Raw genomic sequence first — 24,986 nt, 5'->3', positions numbered from 1 at the left:
TAATAAAATCAAGAGTTGATTTTATAAAATAGAACAAATATCTTTTTGTTTTATTTTGACAATTGTGATATGTGCATATGGGCACTTAATAAATGTTTTTCAATGAGAGGTATATATGATGATAACAATATATTGTTCATTCCACTCTTCCTCACCTGTTTCTGATCCAGATCCCAATTCCTGTGTTGCTCAGATGCCTTCATAACTGCTTGTGTATTAAAGCATTACTTAGTATTATCTGTACATTTATTATAAACCAGCAAATAAACTTCCAGTAGTAAGGACAGAAAACCCTTTAAAAATATAGCATAGTGTGAGATTAAGATCCAGAAAGATATCTTTAATTATAGTAACATTGGGTATTTTGACAGCCTACTTGATACATTTACAAATATGCTACCGCTTTGCCCAAAGGAAATATACTGAGATATGGAGATATGAAAATGATTTGAGATCTTTATTTTACAACAGTGTTATGCTGTAAATACAGGGTAGCTTCATGCATTGGAGTGTCGGGCAATACCTTCTAGAATTGGGAACCTTAATCCAATAAGCACTGGTTCTTTACCCAATATCCATTTCTCCTTCCTTCCTTACCAAGATAATTTGGATTTGTTTTGGATAGCTGAGTCTTTTACAACTAATGACATGTAACCTAATTTTAACCAATGATATGCAAGCAAAACTCTATTGGGTAAGGCTCTCAGCAAGCTATAAAAAAGGACAAACTCAGCTGACCACACCTTATCCCTTTCTTCTTTCTGCTTAAAATATAGACACAAATGACTTGGGTAAAATATCTCTTTGCTTTAATTACCACTAAAGGCCCAGTGCACAAAACTTGTGCACGGGGGGTGAGGGTGGGGTGGGATCCCTCAGCCCAGCTTGCACCCTCTTGAAATCCAGGACCCTTCGGGGGATGTCCAACTACTGGTTTAGGCCCGATCCTGCAGAAATCCCTGTGGATTGGGCTTAAACCAGCTGTCAGACATCCCTCTCACAATCCAGGACTGCTAGCCCCTAACTGCTCACCTGCCTGCCTGATTGCCCCTAACCACTTGCCTGCCTGCCTGATTGCCCCTAAGTACTCTGCCTGCCTGATTGCCCCTAACTGCCTCTGCCTGCCTGATCACCCCTAAGCACTCTGCCTGCCTGCCTGCCTGATCTCCCCTAACCACCTCTGCCTGCCTGATTGCCCCTAACCACTCTGCCTGCCTCCCTGATGGCCCCTAACTGCTCACCTGCCTGCCTGATCACCCCTAACTGCTCGCTGGGGGGCGGCCAGCTGGGTGAGGGGCTGTGGTCATTCTGGTCTCTGGCCATTCTGATCGTTCCACCATTTCGATCACTGGGCTTTTATTATATAGGATAAGGTGGTAAAGGGGCCATCTTGTCACTATAAGGAAAAAACAAAACACATGTTAAGGATGACAGAGGAAAGACAGAGGAAATTGAATTGTAGAGTCCCTGGCCTGCTTCCTTCTAAGTGAAAAAAAAACAACAAATTTCTATTTGGTTAAGCCAAATAGGTTTCTGTTATATACCAGTGAAAGCAATAGAATCTGATACAACAGGTTTGTTAGAGGATAGTTGCTGAGAGTGTAGGTTCCTGGTACCCTTTGTCAATCCCTGCATTGTGGCACACACCAGCCACAGTTTCTTCTGGCTACTGGTCATTTCTTTTGTGTGTTGGTCAATCCTCTTAGGCTGCAGTAATGTTTATATTGCCATTCATAAATTCCAAGAACTTCCATCAAGTCCCAATTTCCTGATAACTTTTATATTTGGTTTCTTAGGCCAATTTCTCAACAGAATCTCAAGTCATCGTAAAACTTGTAATTTAATATCCAGAGTTAAACATATATATGAAGGTGTATACATACATATATTTAATATAGTTTTCATATATACAGCACTCTTAAGTTAACCCATATAGGCCAATGGGATGTTTTTTAAAACTGAAACTTTATGAAAAGATTTGTTCTATGGGATAATCTACAATTAAATTGTGATTGCCAACAGACTAGTGGAACTATAAATAATGAAACTTACTAATACCGGTGGGAAATGGGCAATTATAAAATGATGTATATGGTTGTAAAAAACCATCATGAAGTTAATAAGGAGATCATGAATTACATTATCATACAACTAGAGGCCCAGTGAATGGGTTCATGCACCGGTGGGCTCCCTCGGCCTGGCCTGTGAGGATCAGTTCAAAACTGGCAGTCCGACATCCTCCAAGGGGTTCCAGATTGCAAAAGGGTGCAGGCCAGGCCTAGAGACCCCACCAGTGCATGAATCCATGCACCAGGCCTCTAGTATCCATATAAGATCTTTGGTTAATCTCTTCCCACCCTCCTCCCACCCCCTTCCTCTGAAATTCATCAGTCTGTTCCATGTTTCCATGCCTGTGCATTGAGCATCTGCTCCCTGGTGGTCAGTGTGCATCATAGCTACCAGTCGAATGGTCCAACGGTTGTTTAGACTTTTACATATATAGATTTTTCCCACTGTTTTTCTTCTTAACAATTCATGAGTTTTGAGACTGGGCTAAGCACTTGTAGCACTTACCACATTACATGAATATTATCTCTGTACATGTAGCTATCTCCCTTCCCCCTTCTCCTCAGGTGGCTGTAAATTCCTAGAGGGCTGGGACATATGTACTCACCAGTTTTCTCAGTGTCTGTTACATGGTGGGTGCTCAGCTCATATTGATTGAACTGAATATAGTGAAAAGGAAAAGAGCAGGAGTAAGGAATTTAGAATTGCAGGCTCTTCTTCTTCTTCTTCTTTTTTTTTTTAGTTCTTACCTGAAGATATTTTTCCATTGATTTTTAGAGAGGGGAAGAGAGGGGAAAGACAGAGAGAAATATTGATGTGAGAGAAACACATCTATTGCCTCCTGCATGAGCCCCAACCAGGGCCAGGGCTGGGGAGGAGCCTGCAACTGAGTATGTGCCCTTGACCAGATTCAAACCTGGAACGCTTTGGTCCATAGGCTGACTCTCTATCCACTGAGCCAAACTGGATGGGGCACAGGCTCTTCTTTTTAATTCCTTTGCTTATGACTTTCCAGCTAAAGAGAAGGGTAGAATAAATAAAAATAAGGCAGATGCAGGAGTTTGGATAGTTTTTTTTAGGGTTTTTTAAATAGAATCTGGAAAATCCTGAACAAACCAAAAAAGATAAATAACTTGTGCTTTTTATCTTGGGAGGAGTGTAGACAACAAAATTATTATCCTATCTAATAAAAGAGTAATATGCAAATCGACTGTACCTCCACCATACCCAACAAGCCATGCCCTCCAGCCAATCAGGAGCAAGTATGCAAATTAACCCAACCAAGATGGCTGTGGACACAGAGTGAGCAGGAGGCTTGGGTTTCCCTGGCAAAGGAGGAAGCCAAGCTTCCTGCACACCCTGGACGGCCCAGGCCTCCGCTCAAGGCCACAAGGTTTCAATTATAGAAGACAAATAAATCCCAACAAAAATGGCTGGGGCCACAGAGTGAGCAGGAGTCTTGGGTTTCCCCCCGGCGATAGAGGGAGCCAAACTTCCTGGTTGGCCCTGGCCTCTGCTTAAGGCTACAAAGTTTCAATTATAGAAGATAAATAAATCCCAGATCCTAGGGCCTCTGCTTGGGTCGCCGGGGGGCGTGGCCGGCCTGAAAACCACTACAGGCCCCTCGCCCAGGCTGCCCCACACCCCAAGGGAACCCCCACCCTGATCTGGGACACCCTTCAGGGCAAACCAGCTGGCCCCCACCCATGCACCAGGCCTCTATCCTAATAAAAGAGTAATATGCAAATTGACCATCACCCCAACACAAGATGGCTGCCCCCATGTGGACACAAGATGGCCACCACAAGAGGCCAGCATGGGAGGGCGCTTGGGAGGGATCAGGACTACAAGGGAGGGCAGTTGGGGGGGACCCAGGCCTGTAGGGGCGAGCAGTTGGGGGAGACCAGGCCTGCAGGGGAGGGCAGTTAGGGGCAATCAGGCTGGCAGGGGAACAGTTAGGCATCAATAAGGTTGGCAGGGGAGTGGTTAGGGGGTGATCAGGCTGACAGGCAGAAGTGGTTAGGGGCAATCAGGAAGGCAGGCAGGCGAGCAGTTGGGATCCAGCAGTCCTGTATTGTGAGAGGGATGTCCGACTGCCCGTTTAGGCCTGATCCTAAACGGGCAGTTGGACATCCCTCGAGGGGTCCCAGATTGGAGAGGGTGCAGGCTGAGCTGAGGGACACACACCCCTGTGCATGAATTTCGTGCACCAGGCCTCTAGTTACAAATAATTAATAACCAGTGAGGAACCAATGTCACCCCAATAAATTAAATAAAAAACAAAGTAACCAGTCGGGGAAAATTCCTGTTTAAAATGTCTATATACCTATAAATTATGCTTTAAAGGGATTATGGGTATCCTATTAAATATTTTCTCCTTTAGTTTGTATGCTAATTTTTAATTAATTTCTATTTTAATAAAACAAAACTTTCTGTTTCTGTGAGAAAAGTTGAATTGAATGGGAAAATACACAATTGTTGTAGCTAATTATGACTAGATAAACGATCTGTTTGGACCACGGGATCACAATAAAGACATTATTGTTCACTAAGGATGAGTTAAATTCAGTCTATAAATAGACAGTAAATATCATACGGTATGAGTATTTTCATTTGTCAGAATACCAACCACCTCTGCCTGTTGCTCTATGTAAGGAGAGCTCTCCTTCAACAACTGTCAACGTTTCTAAGAATCAGGCACTGGTCTGTAGTCATCAGCAGTTAACCAAAGTATCCAGGCAACAGAGGAGCAGTACATTTTCTACCCACATGGAACTCAGCTAGATTCCTGGCCTCATAAGGACAGCTCTGGAAGGTGATGAAGAGCCGTAAAGTATCCCAGAACCCAGGGTTTCAGAAACACTGCTGCCAAGTTCATCTACTTAGAGTGTTAGGCCTTTGCCCAAACTGGTCAGTCCTTAAAAGAGAGAGAGAGAGAGAGAGAGAGAGAGAGAGAAAGGGAAAAAAAACACCAAGTAGTTGGCTATCAGACTTTACCTACTTTTCCATCAATGTTAGCCAGGAATAATTAGAACAAAGCATGACTGTTGAATTGACTTTCAAGACTTACCAAATTGAAATACATTTTTTTTAAAAGTACATTCTTGGTAGCCCAGACATTTCCAAAATGTCCAATTTCCAGGGACAATGAGAATCATTCATTTCCTACATGAGAGCTAATAAGCTGAGGAATGCTGTAGAATACATTCTTATTTTGTACATTACGGTGATTTCAAACAGGAAACAGCAAAGAACTCTGTGGGCTCCTCTTCAGGGCCCTTCCTCACGGAACAGTTTCAATTTCTAACCAGGAAAGTGGTGTGACCCTGAGCGCGCACACGGAAATCAGAAAGCCTGAAATGTCTCTGCCGGGTACTGAGCGGCTGGGTGACCTTGGACAGCGAGGCCTCTTCATCGAAGACGGGACTGGTCCTAGGACAGTCTCCAGCAGATGGAGCACCCTTAACGTGGCCCTGGCTTCTCAACATGCCCCTGGGATGAAGCTCTCCCAGCTGCCTACATTTCACCTGACTGCCATCATTCCCTGGTAGCTCAGCTCTTCCCCATTCATTCTCATGAGGCAGTTTGTCACCCTTTCTTCCTCAGAAGCATTGCACAGAAAGAACCTTTTGGATACCAGTTCGTATAGTCTCCTTCCTATCTACAAACATGCCACGGACTTGTCCTTTCTTCTCTTTATCTAACTTTGACCCCATATTTATGCATCTTAAAAACCATTTACTTTGTCTCCACATTTCTTATTTTGCCATATTATTATGATTTTTACACAGCCTCTGCCCTTCCCATGTTTCCCTATTTCTATCTGGCTCCTGATTCTTTGAAACTCATTCTACCACCTGGATTTATCATTCTAACTTTTCCCATGTTCTGTTCATTGTTAGCTCATTCTCTTGGTTTCCCTGTGCTTTCTGAAATGTTGCTGTTTGAGTCTTTTTCCAGTTTCCTTTCTTTGGTCTCTTTAGGTCTGGAGGTGGGCAGAAACCACTCATCTGGGAATGGGGAGACCTGGAGTGTGGGGATAGAGTTGGCCATGTGAAGGTGTGCAGTCATTTAACTACTCTCAATCTCCATTTCTTCCCATGTAAAGGGAAAAGATTCCCTCTGGCTCAAAATTCCATGATTCTAGGATCTCTTTGTAGTCATAGAGAGAGTCAGGGAAAAATACAACATGCCTATTGCACCAGAAAAATGAACTGCAACATAAGAACCATTTGCTTAGCAAAAACAAGGGAATCACAGGTTTATCTGATGACCTGGCAGGGAGAAAGATGGTATTTGGGACCCAGGGCAGCATATTGGCTTTTCTGAAGCAGGAGCAAGCTCCTGGTTTACTAGATTGGATTAAAACTGGTCAAGTTAAAACAGAGTCAGTTGCACTCTACAAATAAAGTAAAACACGAGCACCTTCCTCTCTGCTTTTCCCAAATGGATTTTTAAGTTATGTTTCTCAGATGTCTAGGATTGAAGTTTCCATTCTGTAATAATGGAAAATAACCACAGCCTTTATTTTAAACAAATACCATGGTGGAAGTGGATCCAGAATCCGAACAAAAATCACGCATTATTTTACATAGCTGACATGGTACGCTGGAGGCATGAAACATTGCACAAACTATAAACAAATGAAAAGCCCGAGTCAGTCCTGTTAGGCCCAAGCTATGATGGATTGCAAACCTAAGGCTGTAAAATAAGTAACAGTCTGGAACCAGGGTTTATCAAGTTTTATTTTCCCAAGACAAGTTTATCCTGGAGAGCTGGAAGAGCATCCTGTGATTTTCGAAGTATTTTCTGTTTCTTCGTCTAAGGTTTGCACTCGGCAAAGTCGCTTTCACAAACTCCCACACAAACTGCATTTGGGCACAACAGCTTTCATAGATTTTATTAGCCCCCGGGTTTGGCCCTGAGAAAAATACAGTGGGACATATAAGTCTCAAACAGGAAAATGCTATTTTAATTATAAAATAATAATAATAATAATAATAATAACAATAAAGAAAGAAAACAAAACTCACCGCATCTGAAATGCCCAGCTTTACCTGTGTGGGTTGCTTTCTCTTTTTATTCTTTAAGGGAAGGGGATTGGTGGGGTGGGAAGCACTTTTATATTGTGCCTCCTGATGTTTTCTGAATAGTCATTTCAAAGTGCATAATAAACATCTCTTTCTAGGTCCTTTCTTTCTGAACCTGCTGGGGAAGAAGGAGGAAAAGGGCCTGTGCCTTTTACGGAGCTAGCCCCGCTTTCTCCCAGAGCCGCAGTCCTAGTGGGCAAACCGACACTTCTCACCCTCCTTCCGAAACAGAAATTCCCAGTTGCCCACAATGCCCAAGCCACGCGCGCGCGGGGGCCTGCAGCCGACTGACATTTGAGTCACCCGCACCTTGCCCACCCGGCTCGCTAATTGTTTCTTAGTTTATTCGGCGTGCAGGTAGTGAGCTCCGGGCGGGAAGCCCCTGGGTTGGAGATCTGGGGGCTGGGGGGTGAAGGAGGGCACCAGGGGGCTGGGCAGCCATCGCCCCGTAAACGGCCGCGACAAAAGGCAGCGGCTCGGTGGTTCAGGAGCGAGCGCACGCAGCGCTGCGGCGGCGGGCCGGGCCGAGGCGCGCTCCGGCTGAGCGGCGCCCGCGGCAGCCCCAGCGGCAGCTGCGGCGAGAGGAGCGTGGGCGGCGCGGGGAGCGGGCGGGACGCGCCCAGAGACACGCAGAGAAAGGGCAGCGCCGCCGCCTGCTGCCGTCCTCGGCGCGGTTAATCACGCGCTCCCCTCTCGCTGCTGATTTGCAAGAGCAGATTAATCAGAGCGCGCGGCTTGATGAAATTTGCTGTTATTGTGCCCATTTTTAGCAACATCTTTTATTATCTTCATTATTCATTTACAGGGGACCGGCATCAATTATGCAAATGAGTTCACAGACTTTGCAGATTACTTCATTTGCCGCTATTGTTTGTGGAAATTTAATTATTAAATATTATTAAGCTCGCGTTTTCTTCAATTTTCCAAGGCTTAGTTTCATTTGATTTTTCCTCCAGCTGCTCTTCTTTCCTTTCAGTGCCAAAACAGCTCCTCATCAAAGCGGCTCTGGCATGTGAAGACCAAATAAAATCTCCTCAATTTAATAATTTTGATGTTAGTCCCTTGTTCTCAGCTGCTTGCTCAAAGCAATGCAGAGAGGAACGCAGAGCACATTCAATTTAATGAGCAGAAATTGAATTCAAGTTTGTTCGGAATTGACTTCAATTAAGCAGAGTCTTAATGATAAATTAATCTCTTTTCTTTATTCCCTAGAATTTGTTTTTCAAAGTAGGAAATTGGACTACATTGAAAGACCAAATAAAGAACACCAATTTTAACTAGATCATGGAACTGATAGCAAAATTTAATTCTTTATAGTAACGTACTTGGACAAATAGCATTCTTTCTATGGCATATATTATAATTTATATTCATTGTTACCACTTACACTTCCATGGCATGGATAAAATGGCAGTTGAATTAAATATGGGCTTGTGATAGACTTCAAAGTTTTAATCTTTATTAAGAAACTCTAATTGAATGCATAATTAGCTTTTCAGGCTTTAGGAAATTCAGTTTAATATCTATGTGAATAGAAAACATGGATCAGAAATTTAAAGCAATTTTTTATGGGTTTATTTTTGAGGAGAAATGATCAGGCTGCATATAAAATGGCATTTTAAACTGAATAGCAAGAATCCAAGAGGCAAGGAATTAGGTTCCTCCTGTGTTGTTACGGACACCGAGCCAGGGCTTCCTTGGAACCAGGGCCAACACTGGCAATTTTAAGTTCCTTTTATTAAAACCTCTAATGTTCCTCCAGGCCACCAAATCCATTATTCCTGTTCAGACCTTGCTGAAAATCAAACTTGCAGCTTCTTGGGGATTTTAATGAGGGCGTCCATATTGATTGTATGGTTCTACTGTTTGGGTTTGCTGCCACTGTCAAAAATGTATCTGACATTTTTTTCCCCCACCTGAATCATGGATCATCTTTTCTGGAACATGCAGAGCATAATTCTCCATGCTCCAGTGTGCAAAGTGTTCTATCTACATATGCCAAATGTTATTATTGCAGTTCCTTCAGGAGTGACCTTAGATGAGGCGATGTTTGTTCCAAAGAACTTCAAGCTGTTCACTGTGGTATGTTCATAGTCGCAAATTTAAAATACATCAGTGTGAGAAAATTCATTTAGGACGTGTACTGTTTCACAGTGCATGAGCTCCTCCCCCCCAGCTTCCTGTTCCTTCCATGTACGTGTTTCATTACTCTTGGCCACTCAGACATAGTGCTTGCGGATTTGACTTTGCCGTGAATTTTAAATTGAATTGCAGGTGATGGAGATTATCTTCTTTGTGTGACAGTACGGTGTCCTCGTTTCTAATACTTTTCAGGGTCCACCTGCTCTACGTTAGGATTAAAGATGTATACAATAATAGAATTTTAAAACTGACAGGGTGCTTAAAAATCATCTGTTCCAACTCTTATGTTTTATAGATGAGGAAACTGAGGCCATAAATGTTATGTAGTTTTCCCAAGGCCACAGAGTCAGCTGGAGGCAGAGCCAGGACTAAAACGTACAGGTACACTAACTTCTGGACCAAGGAAGTTTTTATCCAAGGCTGCCTCCCAGTTGTGAAGTGACATCTTTGAGTAAGTGGAAACTAGTTTAAAAAAGACAGGAATTAATTTATTGTCTTGTTCAAACTGGGAAATATATTGATTAAATTGCATAAAAGCGCACACACACCGGGTAAGCCTATTTATCTAGAACATAGACAGTTGGGAAGCAGAAATAGTGGGATCGTTTTGTACTCTCCTTTAGTGAGACGGGAACAAATGAAAAGTTAATAAGCTAGTATCAGGGATTTTTTTTAAACAAACAAACAAAAAAACAACCCAGGAAACTTTATAGCGCTATAGGCTCTGTGCATATTAGGTCCTATATTCTATAGTGGGGGAAGAAAACACTTTTAATTAGTATTTCCAGTATTTATTTATTCCTTCCCTCATGAAACAGTGGTATCCCAAATCTCCACTTCATTGCAATCTTTCATTTGCTCCACCTTAACGAGCTGTGAGTACTCGGCAATTTGCTAGGTGTTGAAAATATGAACACTGATAACGCTGTGAGAAGGTTACAGTCTAGCTAGTGGGAAACACCGAAAGGAACCCATAATTACTGCATGAAATAGTAAGTGTTCTAATGTGTGCGTAAAGCGCTGAGGGCACACAGAGGAGGGGTGCCTATGGCAGCCTGGGAGGCCTGGGAAAGCTTCTCAGCGCTTGTGCAGTGTCTACTTGAGCCCTGTCTCAAGGGTAAGTCAGTCAGGCGAGGAAGGTGATGGTGCTACGGGGTGGTGTGGGTGCTAGGGAGGTTTGTCCAGGTCAAGGGGAAAGCCTTTGGGGGGCTAGAGGCATGGAATGGAATGAAAGCTGGCTGTAGGTTTGTGCCAGGAAGTGCTGAGAGATTGAACTACAAAGCCAAGGGTCAGACCAGTAAATATCTTGTGTGTTTCTTTAAGGATAAGTCATTTCTCCTTTTAGTCTGGAGGGCATCTGTTAAAGTAGCGTCCGTTAGAGTACAAATATTCCTGGGGTCACAGTAATCTCCTCTTCATCCCTTGTTAGCTAATATCTTAGTGGTTACTTGGTACTTCAGCAGTGATTGGCTGTTGTATACAGCAGGTTAGAGGAATTTGGGAGATGGAATGAGGGTAGGAAAGGAGCGGAAGAAAGGAGAAAAGCAGAATGGAGACATTGATGAGGGTAGGAAGGAGGTACCTGAAATGCAGTGTCTATTCACAGCCTTGCCTAGGACCCAGGTAGGTCTCTTTCATCAACACCAGCCTGTGGGTCATTGAAATAATCTGTGCACTTCTGTTCATTGGATAATGGCTAGAACTTTATAACTTCCATCTTGATAACATTATATAATGAGAATTTGTAATGATGATTTATAATGTTTGTAATGATGTCTTTCTAAGAACTCCTAACACCCCAATGAAATCAAGACAGATAAAACCTTATTAAGTGTTTTTGGATATTGTACCAAGTTTTTGAGAATTAGTCTGACTTATGATGAATATGGTAGTTCAGTGTGGTTAAATGTGGTTACCCAGAATACCACATTTTTCCTATCATTCTAAACAAATTATTGTACTAAATCTATTTTATTTGCAGACCTATAAAACTGGGGTTTTTACTCTTCTGTGCTAGAAAACTAAGATAGCTTTAAATATAGCATACACAAATGCATTTCAGTTAAAATCAATAACATTTTCTTCCAAATTAAAATAAAAAAATCTCAGGCAGAATTATATCATTTCAACGATAAAATAAGAGTTTATCATCATGTGTAGAAAAATTTTTGAAGAATATTTTAAAGGAAGTAGTAGGAATCCAAACAAAAGCCCTAAGTGAAGTGATGTCACTTCATAGTGTAGGTTATTTGTTGTCTATGGTTGATTCAGTTCAGAGAGAGCTTTGTCTAAAGATCTGCTCAAACTTCAGTAAAGAGTGGACAGGGTAGGGGCTTTCTTCTACACCTGTTAGCTTAAGTTGAATTAGAACACTGGCTAAGATCATTCATAATAACCAAGATATGGAAACAACGTAAGTGTCCATCAACACACACACACACACACACACACACACACACACACACACACACACGCATGCATATTATTCAGCCTTAAAATAAGGAAATCCTGCCATTTATGACAATGGTTACCCTTGAGGGTGTTATGCTAAGTGAAATAAGCCAGACAGAGAAAAACAAATGCTGCACAGTATCCCTTATATATGGAATCTAAAACAAATTCAAACTCATAGAAACAAAATAAAAAGTGGTTGCTAGGGGATGGGAGATGAAGGAAATAGGGAGAGGTTGGGACAAGGGTGCAAACTTTCAATTGTAAGATGAATCAAGTCTAAGGAGCTAATGTAAAACATAGTGACTCTAGTTGATAACACTATATCATATAATTGAAATTTGCTAAGGGAGTAGATCTTAAATATTGTCACCCTTCCCCCCAAAAAGGAAAATAATGGTAAATATGTGAGGTGATGGATGTGTTAATTAACTAAATGGTGGGACTCCGTTCACAATATGTACATAAATCCAATCGTCAAGTTGTACACTTTAAATGTCTTACAATATTATTTTTCAGTTATACCTCAATAAAGCTGAAAAAAATACGGACTAAGAAAAATTCTGTGTCTGTAAGGAGTGTCAGGTCAGAGATTGCAGGCCTTTCAGATGGTCATTGTATTGGCTATAATGTTAGAACTCCCATGGATAGATTCCCTCTGGAACCACTGATGAGGGAACACCTCCTCACTGCCTTTCTTCTGAGGAATTTAGCTGTTGCCTCGTCAGGTTGACCAATACACATTTTCTGCCTCATTGATTCAACTCCAAATCAATCCATTGGGTTCTCTTGTCCTTGTCCTCGCATCTTTCATAGGTTCCTCTTGAAAAATTGTTTCCCTTGTCCTGCCCCCTCGTCTGAAGCACAGTAAGTAATATTTTGGAGTTGGTATCTCTTTTCTTTCTGTGACAACCCAACTGCTTTGCCATTTATCCTCTTAGAATAAAATAGGTTTTCTAAATACAAAATTCTTTGCCATTCTTTTGTGTTCAACTTAATTTGATGCAACCAACAATTTGTGAACCTCTCTGAATAAGGTGCTACATGATTGGTCTTAGGGGCTACGGAGATGAACAGAATGGTTACTTTCCCCGTAAGCACTTCACATGTGAATGGTTGAAGTAGCAGAGAAGTGAATAATTGCCATCATTGTAATAAGTGTTATAATGGAGGTAGAGACAGGGCTCAGAGGAAGGAGAGTGAAGGATCATTTACGTAGGAAGGAAGCTTAACCTGAGTGTTAAAGAACCACTGGAGTGTGTCAAGGCAGAGAGGCAGCCATGGAGTAGAGTGGAAAGAGGCCTTGCAGTCAGATAACCAGGTTAGAATCTGCTATATACTTGCTGGTATTTTATCTCATTGGAACCCAACATTCAAGAATGACAATGTCTACTTTGCAGGCCAACTGGTCCTCTATACCTTTCAGAGTACCATCAGCTGCAGATCTCTACTCCCTGCCTGAAGTGCTTTAGATTTGGGGAGGAAAGAATTTGGCCTCTGGGTATTGTTTCTCTCCCTTCACCTAATTTACCCCCTCATTTAATATAGGTCCAGTCTCAGGGTGAGGTCTACAGAGAGGAAAGGATGTAGGAAGGGAGGAAAATGAAAGTTCCAATATTCTAGGCTTCTGTTTGTGTGTGTATGTGTGTGTGTGTTGTGTATGAGTGTGGGTGTCTGTGTGTAGGGGGTTCCTGCTCTCTTGTTTAATTCTGCCTTGGTTTCCTCACAGAGAAAAGATAAATAAATCTGTGAGGAAAAAGTAGAAAAGATGCCTTTTTTTTGCTTATAACCCTTTTACCAACCTATTGTTTCTATGCGTCAACTTCCTGGCAAACATTAGTATTCAATAAATTAATGATGAACAACAGTTAAAAAAACACAACAACCCTGGGAAAAAAGGCAGATGGAATTAAAGGAATCTAATTTGAAGAGTTACTTTGGCATGTTACTTCTCCCCTCTTTCAACATCAGCAAAAAGTTTTTAAATAGATAGGCATATCATATGAAAATAAAAAGCACCTTAACTTGGTTTAGTTTTATATATAGAAAGAGTGATATGAAAGAGTTAACTTAGTTAAAAAATAATGACAGGGAACCCAAATATGGTTACAATAAACTTCCATGCAATATTGTGACATGTTATTGGGTGAATGAAGTAATAAGATGTGTGTGGAAATAAGATATAAAAGGAGAGAATGCAAGAGACAAAAATGGGGAGAGAAAGAGAGTCAGAGGAAGTAAGGAAAAATAAACTGGAAAAATGAACACAGAGTAGGAGAAAGAAGGAAAAAGAAGGGGAGAGATAGGGAAAAGGAAGAGGATCACTAAAGAAAAAGGAGAGAGAGTGCCTGGAGTCTGATATTTAGGAAACACGCTTTCACACATAGGGATTCATTTCAGCGGTGGGTTTTACAGTGTTGTCACTTCACCACATTTCCTCAAAGTTCTTATTAGCCACTGTTTATGGCTGTTTAACTGCGGCTTACCTTTGGATTTTCGAGGGCTTGACTCATAATGGGAGAGGTAATCATTGTAGCTCATACAGGGAAAAATGATTGTCTTGGTGTGTTATCTCTGGCACATATCTGGGCATGAGAAAATGGTTCCATGTTCCTACATGAAGAAGTTGAAGGTTTATTGAGATTGCCTCTCTTCAATAACAGCATTTGATTTCCCCCCTAAAAATGCTAGCATATCTCATAATTAGCTAAATACAATTTTCTCTAACTTGGTTGCATTGTTGAGAAGATAAATCTTGCTTACTGTGGGATTGCCTTCTGGGGAAAACTGTTCTTCAGTCCCAGGAAAGCAGCAGGGCCACCAGCTTAGAACACTATAAAAGTGAGGGGAGGTGGACGGGGACTTTTCAGGAAAGGTATTTATGGGAGGTTTTCAGATTTTAGTTTCAAAATATATTATTCTGTTAAATGAGTCAATAAGCTAAAGTAGGATTTTGAGAAGGAAAAATAGTATTGAAAAGCTAAGAGTCTAAACTTTCTGTTTTATGGAGTTTCATGAATTTTCAGGAAATACCTTGCGGCAAGAAGAACTGCGACTTTAATGCGGCTTTGAAATGTAGGATGAAAACATGGAGATTTTTCTGTTTGTTCTGCTGCTTGTTTCCATTTCCATGAATAGCTTTCACTTTGGGGACCTTCTCCCACTGCAGCTTGCTGTGCTGTTTTAGTTGGCTTTTGAATATCGATAACCAAAGATGCTTACTATCCTTTGGTAGAAAAAAGAAAATCTTGTGTTTATTCCTTAGGTGGAGAGGGGCCGGTGGCCAACATACAGTTTCAGAGTCTGGATTTCAAAAAAAAAAAAAAAAAAAAAAAGTCACTCTTCTTATGTAGCATTGTCCTTCATAATACAAATTGCAAATGAGGCAGCATGCCAGTGCTGAAAAGTAATTTCAATTAAAATTCCCAGGGCTTTTCAGGGGCGACATAGGAGTCAGTCTTAACACATTGTCCTTGAGTCTGGGCACAGCTTACCTGGAAAGCTTGAAAGAGGGAAAATAATTTTAGTGTCACCTCCCTTGTCCTCCTGTCCCCCGTCCTTCCCCTGCCCCCCCAAGCCATAAACAAAGCAATGACTGCTCTTTCCACAGAAAAGGAGGTGCCTGATCGCTTGTCTGGAAAAGCTGGTAATGGACTATTAAATAGTTGTTTGTGAAATCGCTGCACAGTACAGTGTTTGTTTCTGCAAAAGAATTCCTGTTTACTCAGTTCTGGATAAAGAGCAGATCATTTGACAAGGCCCCAGAGTAAACAAAATCCTGATGGATATTCCCTCCTGTCTTCTGGTCCAGGCCTCTGCATCTTCTGTTGTTTTGCAGATTAGGGAGGGGATGTGTGGACGGACTATCAGAATTCCAGCAAGCAGGGCTCTCTGTGACTTGAAACACCCTGTACTGACACTGATGATTGGAATGGCCTATCCCAAGGGACCCTTTGCCCCCTGCCCTTAAGTATCTCCCTCAGCACCTTGTCATAGTGTCTAAAAATCACACAACTATACACTCTTTTAAGTTAAGCCTGCAGGTTAAAAAGAAAAAAAAAGAGTTGCTTGGGAGGAGTGACATTAAACTGATATCTATCATTAACATTTTAGATCAAATAATACATTTATTGAGTGTTCATTTATGAGCCAGGCACTGTGCCAGAGGTTTTATCCTTATTATTTACTCTCCCGAAAATGCTATGAAGCTAGTACTATTATTATCTTCAGGTTACAGATTAGAAGACAAAGGCACATGGGGTTTAAGCTACTTGCCAATTCTCAGTCTGGCAAGCAGATGAGTTAGGTTTGAACTTAGATTCTTGATTTCTGAGCCCATGTGTTCTTCCAAGTTGGCATCAACAGCGAATGGGATCGGGAAAAGACGGTATGACAAGACAATTAAACTTTGATGTGGTGAGCTGAAAAGGGGGTTATCCAACAGATGGGGGAGTGTGCATGAAGGGAGGACTAAATAGAGGGAAGGCAGATATGAGCTCCTGATCACCACTGGGGGCTTGGAAGGAAAGGACTAGTGGAAATGAACAAGTGGAAAAAGAGGATCTAAGGAGGAAGATTTGCTTGTGGACAGCCTGATGGAGTCATTTCCTTAGATGTCCCCTGGATCCAGAAATTGCGGGATTGCTGGCCTTCTTTCCCACTTGTCAACTACAGAGTTTGCATGTAATTCCATAGCTGCGAGGTCCTGTGATCCTCAGAGGCAGTGCCATTTCTTTTGCAGTTGAAAACTGAGAGGCAGAGGGTTGGCAGCCACACCAAGACTAGAATTCATGTTTTTTTTGTTTTTTTTTTTTGCTAGGCGCACAGTGCTCTCTCAGCACACTCCAGGCAGGATCCTGCTTGCTGCCTGAGGTGGTCCTGCAGGGCACACCTCTTCCCTCTCATACAGACCCCTTTCACTTCGGTCTGTTCTATTTCAGGCCTCTTTCTTTCCTAGGAGAGGCTAAAGATTACACGCTCACCACTCCAATCTCTGTCTGATATTTGGGGGTTATGTTAATTCATTGTTGTATGTAGAATGCTTTCTGAGAAACACAACAAGCTGCAGAAAATATACCCCCCCTTAATGTATACTTACTAAGCGTATTTATTATTCATCAGGATGTGCATTTAAAATGTGAGTCTAGATTCCCTCACTTTTAATCCCTAACAAATGTTAAAAGATTTATTTTTATAATAATCTCGGAATGAGAGCCAAGAAAGCCTCCATGAGCACGGCTTGCCAAGTGGTGGATGTAAGCTCTATATCCACACTGGGTGCTCGATCTGCAGTCTCTGTTGTCTCTTGCTGTTTCTAGTGGTGGTGCACAGAGGTGTGTGAGCACACCAGGGCCCATCATTGGCTGCAATTTGTTGGCACTGACTCTAGGGGAGAAGTACTGCAAGGGAAAAATGTGAAAGTCCCATTTCTTTGTAAGATATCAGTAAATATGGTGGGATAAATAAAGGCAAGTAGATGAAGAAAAGGGAATTGTGGGCCAAGAGACAAGAAAATGCACACAGATAAACTTTAGAGACCTCAAGGTGTTATCAACATGCAAATGTTTGAATAGCATATGAAGCATTTAACACGAGTACATTAAGCATCCCAGAATGAATAATGCCTACTCTCTCATCCTGCAAGAAGAGAAGGCTCTAGGGTGCAGGTACCAGGGTAAAGTTAGTACACTGGAGGATTCTTAGTATTAGTCAAAGGCCAGCTAACACGACAGTGCAATGGTATGTGATTACTGCTATCTCTTTCACTGGGTTAGCGGTCCATCTGAACAGGGCACTTCAGCTGACTTTGATGATTTTTTCACTCATTAGTGGTCTTTGTTATAATTCTATGTGGCATCTATTTTACACATTCCTCAAGGTCCCAACCTGTAGAAATGTCCTGGGTATCAGTTTGAGAATTTTTTCTCACTTGTGAGGACTACTGGAGAGCTTCATTTCTATTTAAATAATTTTCTAAGTAAACTCATAATACCCACTATACATTAATAATCGATGTTGAAACTGAGTTAAAAATAGTTCTATTGAAGATATCATTCAATACAAATCTTGGGATATTTCCTTCTTTGAGGTTAATCATCACTACATTTAAAACATCAGTATGACCAGTTTTACAGCTAGAGTTATAAGCATAGTAAGAATGGAAGTTAATAAGAGAATGATACTCCAGTTTTATCCAATAGTTGTTATTTTCTTACATTAGACAAAGTCAATGAAAATAATGCAGAGACTGATCCCTATGGTTTTGAATATATTCTCATATTAGTAGAGGCAAGGATGGAGGAAAAGGAATTTTATTGTGCAATAGACAGAGGCAGAGTCCCATAAACCCCATTTTGTGATAACAATGTCTTCAAATCAAATTTCAATGGGGAGAAATAATTTTAGAAATATTTGCAGTACTAAATATTTGCTCTCTAAAACTTCATGGTGAGCAGACAAGAGAGAAAAATTGAATGTGGTTTCTACCTACATTTCAGATAATCCCATTGTGTGTACAGTGGTATATATAAGATAATAATTAAGTTTGAAGAGTCAGATTTATCCAAAGAATCATTCTTACTGACGTAACATAACAATTTGAAAACAAAACAAGTAAAATAATTTAAGGAAATAGTGGAAAATAGGCCCTGTCTAAGATTAAAAGAAAAAATGACATCAAATCAAATAAACCATTTGTACTGTGGTTAATCTTTGGCCTTTGTCTCAAGACTCTCTGTTTAATGCCACCATTCCTACTTCTCTGTAAGATTTTCTGTTGACCAATGCCTTTTATGTTAGCTCATCTGACTAGGAATAAAACCGTCCTCCTTACTATGAAATACTAAGTGACATGACCTCTAAATTCTTGCCATAGCCCTTAACATTGGATAAATAAATTAAGTAGAAATAATTGGGTATCTTTTGCTGAACTTGATGCCTGTAATAAATGTCACCAGTGTCATACAAAACAATTTGTAACTTATTTTGAAATGAATTGTTTCAACTACAGAGCAGGCAGTGAAAGAGACAAATGAGAAAGATTTGCGAGAGGGCATTTCTATAATGACATCATAAGAGCCAAGAGGATTTCAATAGCAATTCTATTCATGTCCCAAAGAGGGAAAAACAAAATAGCAGGCCCAGTCTTTCTAAGATTTTTAACCCCATTTTTTAATTTTACTTTTAAAAAATAATTTCTTGGGTGATTGGAGACAAGAAAAGGAATGGTGGAATGAAGACCTCATATCAGCTTAAGAATCAGTTTTACTTGTGTGCATTTATATCACCTACCCATTAAGTTTCACAAAACCACTTTGCTAACTAAAAGAATAGTCAGGGACAAGATTACTTGGATTTTGCAATCCTTTGTTTCAAAATAGTGCAGATGTGGTAATAATAATGATTAGCATGACATGCGACACCAAGCAGGTTTTACATTTTTAGAAAAATGTCCAAATGAACAATGTATCACTGAAATGTTGTCAGAGGTTATGTTTAGTTCATGAGACAGGCTCAAAACAAAGAAGTTTTTCTCTCATTCTAATTCCCAAGATCAGGAAACACACAAACAAACACACCCACAAATTACGTGGAGAGAAGTAAATGACACATTATTTCTCCAAAGTTGTTTTATTGCCTGCCAGGAAAATATCTTCAGGAGATGGACTGACAAGGAAGAGACTTTTGTAGTGAGCATCTGAGCCACAGCAGATTTGTGGGCATTATTGGCTTTTTCAGACATCAAAAGCAAACTGTGTGAGAGATGATGGAGGTGCTCAAACAGAAATGGGGAATGAAAATGAGCAAATAGAAGATCATGCTCAATAAAAACACAAAATGATAATCAGAATAAATGAGACTATCAGTGCACAAGTGAAAGAAAATCAGCTAGGAACATCTGTTCAGGTGAGGCTGAAATTAAGAGAATAATCAGGCTCTGGTCGTGTGCATTTGGAAAAAGTCTACGAAAGATATGATGTAGCTTCTCATACTTTGCCCATGTGGAATGATCATACACTACCTTTGTACTTTCATTAAAATTGAGTTTTGTGACTGTGACTGTTATACCTTCCAAGAAACATAGGTTTGCAGCAAAAATGCAATTGGCTATGCATTGCAGATTAAGAAAATGTTAACAGTGAAATAAAAAATTCTCAGAGAAATATGCGAAGAAATCAGATAGTCATTATGAAAAACATTTCTAAGTGAGCTTCCAAATGAATAAAATCATGACAGTATCAGGCCACAAAAATCTTTGGAGAAATAACTTATATGTATTATAGATCATTTTAAAACTAAGCATATTGACTTCTGGTTCAGGGAAAAATAGGATGCACACATTTTTCTATTTTCCTCCTGCTAAATGCTGTTTAAAACTCCAGATATTACATATAAAACAAATATAAGAAAATTCTGAAAGAGGTCCAGAAGAAGCCAGACTGCTTAGAAACCTTGGGGCCTGGGGAACAACATGGTGATGAGTTCCCTTAGTTTTATTTTTGCCATAGATATCCCAGACTGGGTGATGGAGAAACCAGAAACCTAGAAGTGCCAAAATAGAAAAAAAAAAAAAAAAAAAAAGCCCCATTAAAAGCCTAAACTCTAGCAAAAGTCCTAGGAAGGGTCAGCCTAGCAGGACAGAAAACTTTTAGAAAATAAGTCCCTACTCTAGCCAAACACCGTGGGGAAAAATGGTGGCCTTACTCCCACTCTTGTCAGCAAAGGCTGAATGGGAAGCCCAGATTTGCAACCTCATTTGGAGGTGATGTGGCACCTTTCTCACTCTTCACTGGGGTTGTGTCAGAGAGGCTGAGTGGAAACCTGGGACTTGCACCTCCCAGAGGTCACGAGCCACCCTCCCTAAACTGTGGTGTCAGAGGAGGCCACGTGCAGAGCAGTGATCCAGAGCCTCGCCCTCTCCCAGCCAGGGCGATGTCAGTGGGGGCCTACCAGGAAGCCTGGACTTCTCCCACGGAGCAGAAATGAGGCAGCTCTCCTGCTTTAGCTGGTTCTATGTCAGAGGAGTCCTGCTCAAACAGGAGACTTAAATAAGATCCAGAGTCTCATAACAAAATACTCACAATGTCCAGAATACAATAAAAAATCATGTCATATCAAGAACCATGAAAAGCTCAACTTGAATGAGAAAATATAATGAACAGACGCCAGCAACAAGATAGCATAGATGTTGGAATTAGCAGACTAGGATTTTAAAGCAGCCACCATAAAAGCACTTCATGAGCAATTATGAACACACTTGAGCCAATGAAAAAATGGAAAGTATTAGCAAAGAAACAGCAAATAGGAAGAACCAAATGGAAAGGTTAGAATGGAAAAATACAATAACTAAAACTAAAAACTTATTGGACAAAGCAGAAGAAAGAATCTGAACTTAAAAATAGAATAATAAACATTACTCAATATGAGCAAAAGAGAGAAAATAGATTAAAAATAATGAACAGGCTCTCAGGGACCTATCAAAATATAACAAGAGATGTGCCAATCATATCAACCAATTCCCAGAAGAAGCTGAGAAAAAGCATGAGGCTGAAAAAAGTATTCAAAGAAATAATGGCTGAAAATTTCTCAAATCAGGTAAAAGACAAACCTGTATATTTAAGAACTAATTTCAAACAGTATACATCCAAAGAAATCCATACCCAGAGATATCCCGAGAGACAGCCCCAAAGAGCAGAGTGCAGAAGCCCATGCAGAATATCTTGCAGAGACTTCATAAACTTGGAATACCAACTTGCTTCACAGGCAGGTTTCTGAATTGTCTTATTCTCCCCCCACCCACAGTTGTTAATTCTGTAAAATGGTACATAATCTATGTTGATCACATTTCCAAAAATCAATGTATTTTGATGACTTTAAAAAAATATTATTTTTTATTGATTTCAGAGCGGAAGGAAGAGGGAGAGAGAGAGATAGAAACATCAATGATGAGAAAGAATCATTGATCAGCTGCCTCCTGCATGCCACCAACTGGGGATGGAGCCTGCATCCCAGGCATGTGTCCTTGACCAGAATCGAACCTGGGACCCTTCAGTCCTCAGGCCGACGATCTATCCGCTGAGTCAAACCAGCTAGGGCAGTGGTTGGCAAACTCATTAGTCAACAGAGCCAAATATCAACTCTACAACGATTGAAATTTCTTTTGAGAGCCAAATTTTTTAAACTTAAACTTCTTATAACGCCACTTCTTCAAAATAGACTCGCCCAGGCCGTGGTATTTTGTGTAAGAGCCACACTCAAGGGGCCAAAGAGCCGCATGTGGCTCGTAAGCCGCGGTTTGCCGACCACTGAGCTAGGGCAAAGATCCACTTTTGAAGAACAAAAACAAAAGCACCCTCAAATAAATCACATTAAGTCATGATATAACCCTATTTTGTGCAAGGCATTCTGATTGTTCTCATCTAAATGTTTAGTCTATCACTATGAGAGAAATAGATATCTTGCTAGCTCATGAAGTGAATACTTTCTGAAGCCTCATGTTGTGAAGAAGAAGGAAGTGGGTAGAAAGAACAGAATTGAGAGAGATCACAATTTCCAATTTTGCCAAGCTGTCATGACTGAAAATTCCTGATACTGAATATGATTGCTGCAGGAAATTCTATGTTAAAAAATGATAACTAGTACACAAATCTCTGAAAAAATCACCTCTAAAGCTGTTACATGGATATACAATAAATATTTGGTGAATGAATGAATAAAGAAAAGAATGAATGGCACACAGACCTAAGGATTTCATTTTCTTTTTGACAACACAGTTGTGAAAAACAGACTTGCCTACTTTATAAGAGTACTTATTTATATTGTGTCTTGTGTTTAATTATGTGTGTGTGTGTTTTATTTCAAAAAGGTTTTTCTATCTGTAGGCCATAGACATATTCTTCCATATTTTCCTTGAGTTGAATATTTTGTGTACATATCTGCTCAATTTCAGAAAAGATCTTAACTAGCAACCTTTGAAAACCTCACATATACATTTCAGAGTCCCAGGGAGGGATTGCATCTTTGGGTGACCACATCCTCTCTACCAATGTGGTTTTCTCAAGCCTGTGTGGTAAATAATAATTGCAATGATGCTAACTTACATTGAAAAGGGCAGTGTTTTCTGAGATGTGTTCTGAAGAACACTAGTTGTGTGGGATAGTAATAGACATTATTCAAAAACAGTATGTGAATTAGTGGGATTAAAAATTAAGCCCATATATTAATGTAGTAAGTATCAACTTGAATAATTTTAAACACTCTGACATGACCATATATAAAAAGTCCATATATACTTAAAAAAAACCCAGATTTATTTTCCTCACCCCAACAGTGATATCCTCACCTTATGTGTGAGTTCAGGTCTGGTTGCTGGGTATGTAGAGGTGGGGAAATAAGATTGTATGTTTATCCTGATGATGTTCTCTAGATGATCCTGGAATATTTCTACCCCTTTCCACCAACCTCTTCATCAATATTGAGAGTCAGAGGTATAATGTGTTAATGTGGCAGGGATTCTCCATCAGGAAAATAGTTTCCCAAGTTTGTGTGGGCACAGAACCCCATTTTCATGGAGAGCTGGAGCCAATAGACTACAATTATTTGGGAGACTCTGGTACAGTGGTTTTACCATTGCTAGAGTGCTTGCTTGTGTCTGAGTTTATTTGATCCTCTTACTATCTCTGTGATACAAATATTTTTATCCCCATGTTAAAAACAAGGAAACTAAATTTGAAGTGAAAGGGTTAGGACTTCAATGCAGATCTTTGAAATATAAGTTTAGATCTTGAATAATCAAAAGCTCAGTTGAGCTGAACTATTAGCACAAAATTTGTTATGGAAGAATCAACAATGTTAAAGAGACTTTAAACCCACTTCCTCAAGGTTTTTATAGAGTTAAACTCCATGTGTGCTATGGAGAAAAATGATATAAAAGATGTACTATAAAGGTTTAGTTTAAGTACTACAAAGCCCTATGTCAACATGAATTCTATAAAAATTCGTGGTTCTCTCCTCAATAATTTAAGTCTGTTTTTGAAAGTATGTACTTATACAAAAAAGGAAAGGAACACTAAAGCTGGCATAATACTGTCAGCTGTTGGCCATATGGAAAAATATAAATTGTCATAAAAGCTGGGCAGTTATAAAATGTTTTAGATACATTTAAAAAAAATCACATTTTAAGCATTTGAGCAATATACTAAAAAATACACCGATAAATTGCATTAGTAATTGTTTTGGCTATAATTTCACATGGTCTTTCCATATGTAATTAATTATCTTTTAAATGGACCTGTGTAATGGGGCAATGAAATATGGTTTTGATGGGGATAAAGATGTTAAAAAGGGAAATTGTCCAAAAATTAATTTTTGAACTTTCATCTATAGATGCCTGTATATGGTATTACTGGATGTAGTTCATATTAGGTAGCATTTATTGAATATCTACTATGTGCAAAGCCCTATAATTTAGATGGTATTAGTTACATAAAGGGACGGGATAAGAAAATTGTGCCTGAGCCTAATTTCAAACCCAGGTTTGTCTGGTTTCAAACTTTTGTGTGTGTTTTGCTTTTAAATCATTATCATCTGACCTCAAAAGTAGTCTTTATATTGTAGAGAATTTGAAAATTTTGAAAAATAACAATTGTAAAGTATTAAAAATACATATCCCCTATAGTCCCACCACCAAGAAATAACTACCATTAGTATTTTGAGGAGTGTTCCACTTTTTAAAATGCATATGCATATTAAAGCTTCTTAAAATAAGGAGATTATGCTATTTCATTACTTTCTTTTTCATTAACAGTATTTCCAGAACATCTTTTCCAAGTTATTGATGATTTTTATTGTCAATGTTAACTGACATGTTGTTGACAATTTTTTCTTTTTTTTAAATTTTATTTTATTGCTTAAAGTATTACAAAGAGTAGTTGTCGACAATTTTTAATAGCTGTATAGAATTCCAGTCTATGATTTCATTAATCACTCCATTAGTTTTGGATGCATAAGTTATTTCAATTTTTTGTTACTATAAACAATTATATTATCTTTGTCAAATATTTGAGCTCATCTCTGATCATTTTCTTAGAGTACATTTGTAAAAATAGATTTTTCAGATATAAAACTTATGTATTATAGATTGTCATCCAAATATGTATCAATTTACATTTTCGCCAGCTATAGATGATAGCTCCGCTTTCATTTTTCTACATTTTTTCTAACACTGAGTAGTTAAAA

General features: G+C 39.8%; 1 long non-coding RNA gene across 1 annotated transcript; it reads right to left on the bottom strand.

The window, feature by feature from the left end:
• Positions 1 to 6,794: 6,794 nt before the first annotated feature.
• Positions 6,795 to 7,850, bottom strand: LOC308241583. The gene is made up of 3 exons (XR_013959870.1): positions 7,467 to 7,850; positions 7,101 to 7,272; positions 6,795 to 6,988 (listed from the first exon to the last, which is right to left on the bottom strand). It is a non-coding gene; the product is annotated as an uncharacterized lncRNA (long non-coding RNA).
• Positions 7,851 to 24,986: the final 17,136 nt, after the last annotated feature.

The sequence above is a fragment of the Plecotus auritus genome (genome assembly GCF_963455305.1).
Source record: "Plecotus auritus genome assembly, chromosome: 2".
Taxonomy (NCBI): Eukaryota; Metazoa; Chordata; class Mammalia; order Chiroptera; family Vespertilionidae; genus Plecotus; species Plecotus auritus.
Note: the sequence above shows the minus strand (reverse complement) of the source record. Positions and strands in the feature narration are given on the sequence as shown.